Genomic DNA, 11,944 nt, shown 5'->3' with positions numbered 1-11,944 from the left:
TATTCTTGAAATTTGAAGTTTCTATTATCTTTTCCTTTTCATCTGAAGGGATTTCTTTAATATTTCTTTTATAGCATTTCTACTCCGATGTTGAATATTTATAGTTTTCTATCAATTGCGCATATCTTCTTTCCCCTTTCATTCCTGAAGGATATTTTCACCGGATATAGATTTCTGGGCTGACAAAAGTTTTTTCGACACTAGATATGTTGGTCCAGTGCTTTCTAGCTTCTATGGTTTCTGATGAAAAATTCACGGTAATTTGAATTCCTCTTCCCATATATCTTGTGTCATTTTCCTCTGATTGCTTTCTAGATTTTTTTCAATGTCTTTAGTTTTAAGAAGTTTGAGATTGAGATTTCTCTTCCAGTTTTGGGTTTGCTGGCTCCTTTAATCTTTAAGTTTATGTCTTTTTCAAAATTTGAGAAGTTTTTAGCCATTATTTTCCCAATATTTTTCCCCACTACATTCTTTCTTCTCTTTCTGGGACCCTGATTACATAAATTATAGACCATTTAGTATTGTCCCATAAATGTCTCAGCCTCTAATTTTTGTTTTTAAGTATTTTCCTGTTGTTCAGATTGGATACTTTATATTAATCCACCATTAGGTTCACTGACTTTTCTGTCATCCTCATTTTGTTATCGAGCTCAGACAATGGATTTCTTCATTTCAGTGACTGTGCCTTCAGTTCCCAAAATTTCCAATTTGTTCTTTCTTAAATCAAGTGATTTGGGATGTATACCAGACATTCTGACTATCATGTAGTAAAACTGGTGTTTTGCTTGAATCTATGAATAATTGGAGATATTACTTTTATTTTGTTTTATCAGAAAATCAACATTTTTTTCCAGGCTACTAGCCCCAATCTGTCTTCTATAAGCTGCAGTTCCAGTGTCACTTCAGTTTTTCAAGATTAGGAGTACACTAATCTGTCCCTTGTGTCTGCAACCCTGTGGCCAGTCTGTAATCTGAGTGATATTCTACCCAGGAAATCAGTTTCAAAGCCTTTGGTATTTTGTTTAGGGTGATATCTATGTAAGTTCAGTTCAGTGTGAGTCCAAATTTTATATATACAACACTTGGTACTGACAGATTTAAAAATTTAAGCCATTCTAGTCTGTGTACAGTGGTATTTAATTGTGGTTTTAATTTTGTCTACCTTAATGACTACTGATGGCTAGCATATTTTCATGTGATCATTTGTCATCTCTATATCTTTTTGTGAAAAGTCTGTTAAAATCTTTCATCCATTTTTAAATTAAGTTATGTCCTTATTGAGTTTTGAGAGTCATTTATGTATTCAGGATACAAGACATTTATCAAATAAGTGATTTGTTTATTTATAAATAAGAAATTTGTAAATATTTCTTCAGTATTTAGCTTGTCCTTTTTTGTCTTCTTAATAGTGTTTTACCAAGAGCATAAATTTTTAATTTCCAATATGTCTAATGTATCACTGTTTTCTTTAAATGATTAACCTTTTGGTGCTGCATCTAAAAGTATTTTGTTGAATCTAAAGGCACAAAAGTTTTCACTGTGTTTTCTTCCAGATGTTTTGTAGTTGTATGATTTACATTTATGCTCATGATCCTTTTTAGGTTGATTTTTGCTTTTGCTGTAAGGAATTGAATGAGGTACTTTTTTCTTTTCTTCATATGATTATGCACCTGTTCCAGCACCATTTGTTGAAAAGACTGTCATTTTCCCACCGTTTTTCCTTTGTACCTCTGTAAAAAATCAGTTGTTTATATGTATATGGGTCTATTTCTGGACTCTATTGTGCTCTGTTGAGATATTTCTCAATCTTGACTCATTACCACATTATCTTGATTATTGTAGTTTTACAAAATATCTTGAAAACAGGTATAATCAGTCCTTCAATTTTATTCTTCTTTATCAAACTTGTTTTGGTTATTCTGTTTTGTTTCTGTTCCCATATTAATTTTAGATTCAGTTTGCCAATTTATATAAAAAAGCTTAATGGGATTTTTTTTTCTGAAACTGTCAGTTTATTTGGGTCAGGAGAATTTTTCTTACATAAATTCAATTCATGTTTTTAAACACCTTAAGATGCAGTATTCAAAAAGCAACATATTTTTCCAGAAGGGTCTTGCTTAAGTGGTTTTCTGCCCTTTTATTTCTAATTATTATGAATATTTGCTTTATAAATAAATATATTCTGTTATGCCCTTGAAATCAAATCAGGTGACTAAACTGCAATCCATACTAAAATACAAGATCAGAAGACTTCGTTTAGGTCATTTTAAATGCCTAATAGCAGAGTGTCTATAAGAAACTGAAAATACAGATTAATCTGATATTTGCCTCTGGGTTTATCTTCTCAATGTTTTCCATAAGAAGGTTCTCGCAATAAATTATATAAAAGTACAGTACATTTGGTTGAAAATTATAAAAATCATTCTAAAAGTTAACAGCATATATTAAACAAACAAGTTGCTACAGTTTGTTTTAAATGATATAAAATATTAGTATGTCAAACATTTTCTTATATCCATATTGCATTGGTCATACCCTGAGCTGTAACAAATAACGAGCATTCATTGTTGTTTTTTTTTTTAAATTCTTCCCCTAAATGGCACAAAGCAATGGCTTAAATGGTAGGGAAATGCTACTATTAAGAAAACATGGTACACATTAACTCCAATGTCACCTGTATTTGCACTTTTATATGTTCCCTTGATAGTATTCACTTTTGCTAACACAGTGCAAGCTTTATTAGACTGTATATAGTCCTTTGGGCAAGAATAGTGCCTAAAAAATTCCTTTCAATGTAAAAATACTATCATATAGGAGTGAAGGAGGCTTAGTACTTAATGGAATTTCACTGTAAGATGAATATGTGTAGAAATAGCTTTGATGCTGACGTAGCTTTCCCTGCTGAGCCTGCTCTTTGTGCGGCACACCTGTACTCCATCCTCAGTACCCCACTGCCACTAAACCTGTGGGCACAGAATTAGAGCCAAGCCTGTGTACCATTTCCCATGTCCTGGAAAGCTTTCTGATTGCAAATGAGGTATAGTGATAGACAGGTACAGTTAAACTCATCGTTGCTGTTGGTGTCTTGCTTTACAAATAAATATAATTCTATAGTCACTAAAATTATATGCAGCACATAGCATTTTATTTCCACTTATTAGAAAGTGCTCACTATTCCCTTGTGTGGTAATAACTGGTATACATTATTTGTCCTTTATCCATTCGTGGGGTAAAAAGAGCACTTTACAAGATTTTGCTAAGTCCTTAGGCTTTAGCTTTTTATTATTATTATTGTTATTTTGTTTTTTTGTGGTCAGGTTTTCTCAACTGCATATCCACCTCTTCATTTTCATATGAATAAAAATGTTTGGCTGCTGGTAAACACAGGAAAAGATGGAAGAAGAAAGTAAAATAGTTTATGAAGTCGGCTGTACAAACTTTGTACTAGAAGAAAGTATTAGAAAAACAATTTTATAGTGTATATAACCACGTAACTAGGCTTTTCAATTTAAAAAGTTGTGGTGATCTCCACATAAGCTAGAGTGCCAAGACTATGGTATTCAGGTATTTACAATTTAAAACCTTCTTTCTAGGAAGCCAAGTAAGGTTTCAGATAAACTTACTTTTTATACATAATATGAAAGGGAAAATAAATATTAACCTCATAGTAAAGGGCTCATCCCTGAAAACACATTTTCTGTTGCTTTAGGTAATGAGTTGATAATATAACACATGAATGAATTCAGCTTCAAGTTGTGCTTGCATATACATATTTATTTTTTTAAGTTTTGCCACCAGTTTGTTAACAAGACATTATTACTTATCAAATCCATATCCTTTATGTGCTTTTCTCATGCTCCCAGAAATCACAGCTGATTGATCAAGTATATTTTTGAGCCAGATTCTCCAAAGCATAAATTGTTCCCTGAATTTGGAATAGGGCCTTTTGGAAGTGATGCTAATTAATTCAGACCATGATATATTATCAATACACCAAAGTAATAATTTACCAACTTATTAGGTTTAACCATACAAAAGTGCCAATATCCAAACATTTTTAAACCTATAAAATAGTAAGATGATATGGTTCAAATGGCTGTGTCCTGGAACCCGGTGGCCCAAAAGAAAGTAGTAGGGCTTAGGGCTTAGGCCTGGGAGAGTATGAGTCAATGTACGGTTGAACTTACATTGCATTCACTGGTGGGGATCTTTCCTTTTGCCTTAAAAGGTACCATGAATAGAGGCAAATATGCTCTACAGAGATGGATGATGGTGAACCTTTTGGCTGTTTCTGTCTCCAAACTGGCTTTGTCATTTTAGAAACTGCTGTAAACATTCCTCTCAACAGAACAACCTCTACCCAGTCAATAGCATTCTTCTTCTCAGTGTTGAAAGAAAAGGCAAGAGGATTAAGAGTCTAAATGTGGCAAGCTCTGGACACTAGCCTCGTGGTAACTGTGACTTCCAGATAAGTGGAACCTCTGCCATAAATATTTTCTGCTCCTCAGATCACCCTGAGAATTTAGCTAGGACAGAAGTTCATTGTCTGCCTCTGCCAGGATTGAGTGCAAAATTCAACTGAACTGAATGCAAAATTCCATCAGATAGCATCATAAAGAAATCTGCTGTTTTAAAACTTAGCTCTTTGGTCATGCATCCTGGCAGGGAAAGGAGTTTGAATGTGTTAACCTTTATGTTGAGAAGATTTTGACGTGAAAAGCTTTCTTTTTTGCATGTACTTCTACAATCTGATTTCAAAAATGGAAGAAAATAGAATGTGATGGCACCGTATGATTAATCTTGGTTCATTTGGATTATCTCTTACCATCTTAAATGGTGCGTAAAAATTTCAAAAAGTATTTACTTAAGAGTTCCTTCATCTGAGGAAAAAAAAAACCTAAGGCACATTACATAATAGCTAGAACTTTTAGAACAGCACAGAGGTGTCAAAAAATCAAACCAATGATGCGATATTGAGAAAAACAGATCACTTCTAGTGCTAAGAATGCCTGAAGTACCGAATGCGCCACATTTACAATTTAACCCCTTCACAAATATCCACGCACATTGAGTATTTTAACTCTTTATCACATAACCCTAAATTGCACCCCTGTTGCAATACTGCATGAATTTCATTACATTTAAAAAATCTGTATGAAATATTATCAGGAACCCCAAAAGAAAATCAATTAATTTTTAAAAAGCTCATTACAAAGTTGACTGCATAAAATGCTAAAACATAATCCATATATACAAAATGTTGTCATTTAAGAAAATAATGGGACCCAGTTTTAGAATAAAATAATTTTGTACAAAAAACGGGTATTGCATTCAAATCAATATTAAAAAAAAAAAAAACCTTAAAAAAGAATATTGAAATGTCTTGGTTCACAAGATAACTATAAAGCATGTGTTGTTACACTATCCTCTCATTTCTTGCAGGGAGCAGACTGGATCAGCCGAAGGAAAGTGTCCTGCTTCCCCTGCAAAGGGCCTCACGGCAGTCATCGCCAAGAGGCATACTTGGAAGCCCAGTTCATCCTTCCCTGCACTGGCTGGGCAGTGGCATCAACCCACGAGTGCTTCTAGGCTGGGTGTGGAAGAAAGGTTGCCCAGGATGTGGTCTCACAGTCTTCAGGGAAGAATAACCAGAGGAAGGATCTGGAATAGGTGCCAAGTGTACCCTCTGCACAGCATAACTAATTTCTTTTTTCAGAAAGGGAGGGATATAGTTTCCAGTCAGTTCACTAGAGCTTGTAGAGCCGGAGCCAACTGAATTTATTTTGCTGATTACTGACACTGTCCCTGAAGATTTTCCAGACAAACCAGAACTAGACCATGGATTAGATGGGAGAAAATCCTTGCCTGGATTCGGGAGTATACCATTTTGTATATTTATTCCAGGCAAGTATCGAGAGTGCTTCAAGTAGTGCTGCTTGGCTGTGGACCTCAAGGTTGGCGTGTCTCGCCTCTGATGTGCAGTCTGGGTGGGTACGCTAGTTCCTGCACCCACATGCTCAGAGGGCTTCAGGTCCAAAATGCTCTCAAATCTGCAGAGAGTTTCATTGCTCTGTTCTTGTTTTTCAGGTCAATCCTGGCGAGGGATGGACTGAAATCCAAGTCATCCAACTCAGCCCAATCATCAGAATCCTTTGTTGACCTGGAAACAAGACCCCGCCTTCTCCTACTCTTTGGCTTGATCTCACCATTTTTGTGCTCCAGGCCAGCTAGGATTTTCGACTGAGGAGTCTTGTTGTGGAGGGAAGGGAAAAGCAACAAGTTTGGCTTGCCCTCCTGAAGGTGGCCCATGTGATCTGTCCTGGAGGCCTCTGCTTTGCTAGGGGTACACGAGGTGCTGAGGGGGCTGGCTGGCTTGATGCTGTCATGAGGAAATGTGTGTGTGCAGCTTGGCTGGGGGCTGGGCAGGAGGGACTGGCTTTATGTGGGGAAGTAGGCCTGCCTTTTCCAGAACATCTTTCTGTGGTTTTCCTGAATCCTGAAGGCTCTGGGCAGTGCTGCCCAGTGGGTGTCCAACCTGGAAATAAGGATATCGAAGTGCCTGACTAGCAGTTGGTGGTTTCTTGGGATCCCACTGGAGCATGTCTCTCATGAGCTGAATTGCTTCGCTGCTAGCATTTGGAATCAGAGACTTTAAATTATTGGGAACACACTGGGGCCAACGGAAGTTCATAACACTTAAAAGTTAGTAACCCTCAGACCAGTCAGTCTTTTTTGGCATCCCCAGCACTTGGCAAATTTTGAATATCGTGTCAATTTCACTGGCTCCAGGGAAGAGTGGCCTTAGAGTGTACAGTTCAGCCATGATGCAGCCCACGGCCCAGATGTCAATGGTCAAGCTGTAGTTGGTAGACCTGAGGAGGACTTCTGGAGCCCTGTACCATCTGGTAGATACACAGTCTGTGTATGGAGGTCTAGATCGGATTTCTCAGGCCAATCCAAAGTCTGCAATTTTCACAAGTTATGGTCCCATGCAGAGGAGATTCTCAGGTTTTAAGTCCCTATGGAAGAAGCCGTGTTTATGAATAAATGCCAGTCCTTGCAATATCTGATACATGATATTCCTTACAGCGGACTCTGGAAACAATTTCTTTCTTTCTTTGATGAGTTGGTGTTCTAGTTTGCTAGCTGCCGGAATGCAACACACCAGAGATGGATTGGTTTTTAATAAAAGGGGATTTATTTTGTTGGTTCTTCAGAGGAAAGGCAGCTAACTTTCCACTGAGGTTCCTTCTTATGTGGAAGGCACAGGATGGTCTCTGCTGGTCTTCTCTCCAGGCCTCTGGGTTCCAACAACTTTCCCCGGGATGACTTCTTTCTGCATCTCCAAAGGCCTGGGCTGAGCTGCGAGTGCTGAGATGAGGAATGTCGAGCTGCTTAGGCTGTGCTATGTCGAGCTCTCTCATTTAAGCACCAGCCAATTAAGTCAAACGTTACTCATTGCAGCAGACACGCCTCCTAGCTGACTGCAGATGTAATTGGCAACAGATGAGGTTCACCTACCATTGGCTTATGGCCGCAGCAACAAGACTAGGTATGCTCACCTGGCCAAGTTGACAAATGAATCTAACACAGTTGGTAAAGGTTTTCCTTCATGTATTCGAAGATAAAATAAAGATGATCATTTTCCCTGATAACTTCTTTTTTTTTTTTTCTGGAGAACTTACTTTTATTCTTATAGTTTTATACTAGGAAGTCAACATTTAATTTAAAAATCCATTGCTCACAATTGATTTATAAAAAAAATTTTAATCCTTAAACCATTTATCAACATCCTATGACTCCAAATTTTATTTATTACTCTCTTTCAAGTCTGAAGAAAATGATTAACCACGTTGTACAGACAACACAGTTCCACTGACATAACATTTAGTCTGAAGTCCTATCAGAATTAATAACAGCCAGTATCAAACTGGCCTGAAACCTGATTGTGTTCCTGGCTCAGGATATCTGTAATAAATTTGTAAATCCATACTAAAACACAAAAATAAACTAGGGTGTGTATATCTTATAAAAAACTTTTCACAGTAGAGTAAAATTAACATTAAAATTTTATCAAATTTCAACCACATTATGCTGTTTTATCCAATTAACTTTCAAAATGCCTGATTGTGAATCTTCTTTTAATTTTACTACATTAGCATGGTTGAGCTTCTTTAAAGACTTAACCTCTCGAAGGTTCATGCATTCCTCCCAGGAATAAAACTTTCTTTTCATTTTTTTTAATAGCAATCAGTTCCCCAGACTTAATGCTCCTTCCCAGCAGGACGGAACCATAGGTTCCATCCCCAAGCTGCTTGATCGTTGTGTATCTATTCACGGTGTGCCCGCTCAGGCAGAACACTCATCTCAGGGCCGAGGCGGTTCAGTCCTGCAGTGGTAGCAGGCCTCCCCAGAGTGTAACCAGATTTTTTGATGGCAATACCAGCACAGGGTATTCAATACAACGTAACGATCTCCCAAATACCTATTTTCAAAGATCGGTCTTCTGCTGGCGCCGCGAGCTCAGGCGGGGACCTGCCCCTGCGGTGAGCACAGCTCCTCTAGTGGGGCGCAGCAGCCTGGTCCGGAACTGGAAACCCGGGTGATGCCTGCTAAGAGAGGCGGAGAGGTCCATGCAGGGACCCCCTGGAGGTCCGGAGAATCGCACGGGCCGTGCGGCACATGGTGGTGCAGCAGCACTTGATGGGATTTTGATTGGGATTGTATTGAATCTCTAAAACAACCTGAGGAGAAATGAGACAGACTTGAAAGTTGTGATGTTCTCTTCTACCACTGTAAAGAAAAGCGATAGTTATTTTGGAAGAGGAAAGAAAAAAATCACAGTTAGCCTTTGATGGGTATTCCATTGCACGTTGAAATAGTGGGCAGAACGAAATGTGGAGAGTGTTTTCAGGACAAAACTAATCATGAGAAGAGATAGAGGGTAGAGAAAGAAATACATGAGGTATTTGACTATTGGGAGTCAAAATTCTGGTACGATCAAATGAAGGATATTGATTCTTTTGGATTCAATTCAGATACAAGAAACACTGAAGAGACATGGACTGATTTACATTTGAGAGAAAAGCACATTATGTTTATATAAGAGGACAACCAAGATTTAATGGGTGCCCTAATGGATATAAAACACAGTCATTATTTTTGAAGGGGAGGGGAGAGATTATACCAAAGAGTTGAATTTTTGTGCACTGTAATTTCCATCTTAAAGTAACACTAGCACTGTGATACTGTCCATTTCTCTTAACTTAAATGTCTAGAATTGAGCAGCTGAATCCATTCATCCCTACTTATTATGATTGTCAGAGTTTTGAAAACTTTAATAATTTTCACAATGCTCAACTGAGCAAAATTTAACAAAATAGAATAATTTATTCTAGGGATATCCAGGAGCTAATGAATAGATGGCTTGTTTCTTGCTCTGTGTCTTTATTAACAGATACAAAGAGTGTTACTTCAGGTGATTTTCTAAATAGACCTAAAAGTTACTGCTTTCTTAGCATATTTACTTCATTTATTATTTTAATATTCAATACTGTATGAAGTACTTAAGTAAAATAAATTAGTGAAGAGACTGTCAATTAGCCCTGGATATTGACATATGTGAATAAAATCTTTACCTTACAACATGAAAGCATCCCTAAGCAGACATTAACTTAACATTTTTCAGTTGGGCAATAACATAATGGGATTAACTTTCTAAATGTTTAGTTTGTAAAAGGTATGGTTAGCTAAGGTCAGATCTAACTCTGTTGATTAAGTGTTTATTGAATGTATTGAATAAATGATAAAAGTAGGACAGAATCTTGGTTCCGTTAATGACTAGTTCTCCATTCTGATTACCATAAAAGTACAATATAAGTGCTAACAAGATACAGTAAATAAATTCTGTTTCAAGTACAAGATACAGTAAATAAATGCTGTTTCAAATAGCTGGTTTATAAGTGTAGCAAGAAAAAATCTTTAAGCCTTACTATCCTTAAAAGTTTGAAAAAGTAGTTTACGGTATTCTGCTAAGACTCCAACAACTGACAAGTTTCCTTCCTCTTATTTAGAATTATTTCTGCATTGACTCAGTCTGATTCCAATATTGCATTAGCCTGCTTTACAAATGAGTAATTTAGAGATAAGGGGATTAAAACTTTTGGAGACATATTTGGCAAGAGACAATGTTAAATCTTTTACTAAGCTACTGGCAGCATTTGGACATCACAGATCAAATTTTGAGGCATTTTGAGACAGAGAATTGAATTAAAGGGGCCCGGAAGCTATGTAAACTGGAACTGTGGCTTTCAAAATACCTGGGACTTCTTAGTGTCTAAATATATGAGTTTCTGTTTTCTTGCAATACAAAAAAATATAAATGTCGAATCAAGGCAATCTGTAGTCTCAGATGATAGAATTAGCTATAGCACAGCAGCTCATTAAAAGGAATATATGAAGAAGTTTTTCTGAATTTTATTTAGTCTGTGTTTTGACAAATTTTCAGAGGCCTTTAGGGCTATATCTGCCATCACAGTTATAAAGGGATGTTAAGTAGAATTTCTTTTTTTACATATAAGTTGTGGAGAATTGTTCAAATGCTATGAAATTTATATTCATGTAGTGAGTGGTGGGTTTTCTTTTAAGTGTGTTGCATTTACCTTTATAATTATTTCAAAAAATATTTTGAATTAAATACCTGACCATGGTTTAAAATGTCAGAGTTCAAAGATTATTAAAAATGGTCATGCCTGTCACTTTTCCAATATGTCTTCCAGCTCCCCACAGGAATCCATCCACTATCAACTCTTTTGTTTGTTTATTCTCACATTTAATTCTGTATATCTGAATAATAATTATATTCAGCAAATATTTTGCTTTCGTAATTCTTGGACGTTGTCTATTGATGTCTTATTGAAGGACTTGTGGATTCAGCTCTTTTACATCCCCCTTTCCCACTTCCTTAACTATGTATGATGATATTAAGTGCTTTTTGGTAAACTCATAGTCACTTTTCATTAGTTTGACTATGTAGAAATGAGCTTCCAAGCCAAATAGTTTACTTTGTTTGTATTTCTGTTCTTGCACATCTTATTTTTTCCACTAAGAATCACCTCATTGTTTTTCTTTAAGTAATAATTCATTTTTATTTTTTATTTTTCCTGAGTTTATCAGACTTTTCATCCCTCTCTAAAAGCTTGGTAAATGCCTTTCATTGCAATTTTCTACTCAATCAACCTTACCACTTAATTTAATAGTTCTAATTTTGTTTTTTCCTTGGTAAACTCCTAGAACATAACATGATTTTGCTTCGATCAGCATTGGTTTCTTGGTAGGACTTCCAGAGGTGCTGTTCTGGCTAGTCTTCTTGAGTGTTTTCTTGAATCCTTAGTTTCCAAAATTCCATGTGTATTTATTCCTTGGTGTACTACTTTTGTTAGTTTCATGATATTGAATGTATGGGAGGTAAATTTTGACAATCTGAATGGGAGGAATTGTTTTTTTTTCTACTCTCTTTAAAATTAAAATTTTAAAATTAAAATCTTACATAAACACAGGAATTTAGGTCAGAAATAAGAAGACGATGTCCTACTGCCTTCTAGCTTCCGTGTTACTTTTAGGAAAACTGATGCTGTTGTTTCTGAATCTTTTTATATCGCCTAATTTTTAAAGGATCATCCCTTTTTCCTGTTGTTCTGAAATTGTCTGAAGATGTGCTTTAATGTAGAATATTTTGCACCCATTTTTCTGGGCATTGTTGAAAGGACACTTATGTCCTTCTTTCTAGAAAATCTTGTCGTTTTTGTTTAAAATTTATTTTCTTTCTTTCTTTATTGTCGTGGAAGCTCTCTAATGCATGCTTTGGGATTCCTTGTCTTATCCCCTAGATTTCCTCCCTCAATCTCATTTCTATCTTTCTCTTTTCTTTTCTCCTCTCTTTGTC

At 36.3% G+C, this 11,944-nt stretch overlaps 1 pseudogene; it reads right to left on the bottom strand.

The window, feature by feature from the left end:
* Nucleotides 1-5,504: 5,504 nt before the first annotated feature.
* Nucleotides 5,505-8,356, bottom strand: LOC143675816 (serine/threonine-protein kinase ICK pseudogene; annotated as a pseudogene).
* Nucleotides 8,357-11,944: the final 3,588 nt, after the last annotated feature.

Source organism: Tamandua tetradactyla, chromosome 3 (genome assembly GCF_023851605.1).
Source record: "Tamandua tetradactyla isolate mTamTet1 chromosome 3, mTamTet1.pri, whole genome shotgun sequence".
NCBI classification, from domain to species: Eukaryota; Metazoa; Chordata; class Mammalia; order Pilosa; family Myrmecophagidae; genus Tamandua; species Tamandua tetradactyla.
This window is presented reverse-complemented; position numbering and strand designations above follow the sequence as displayed.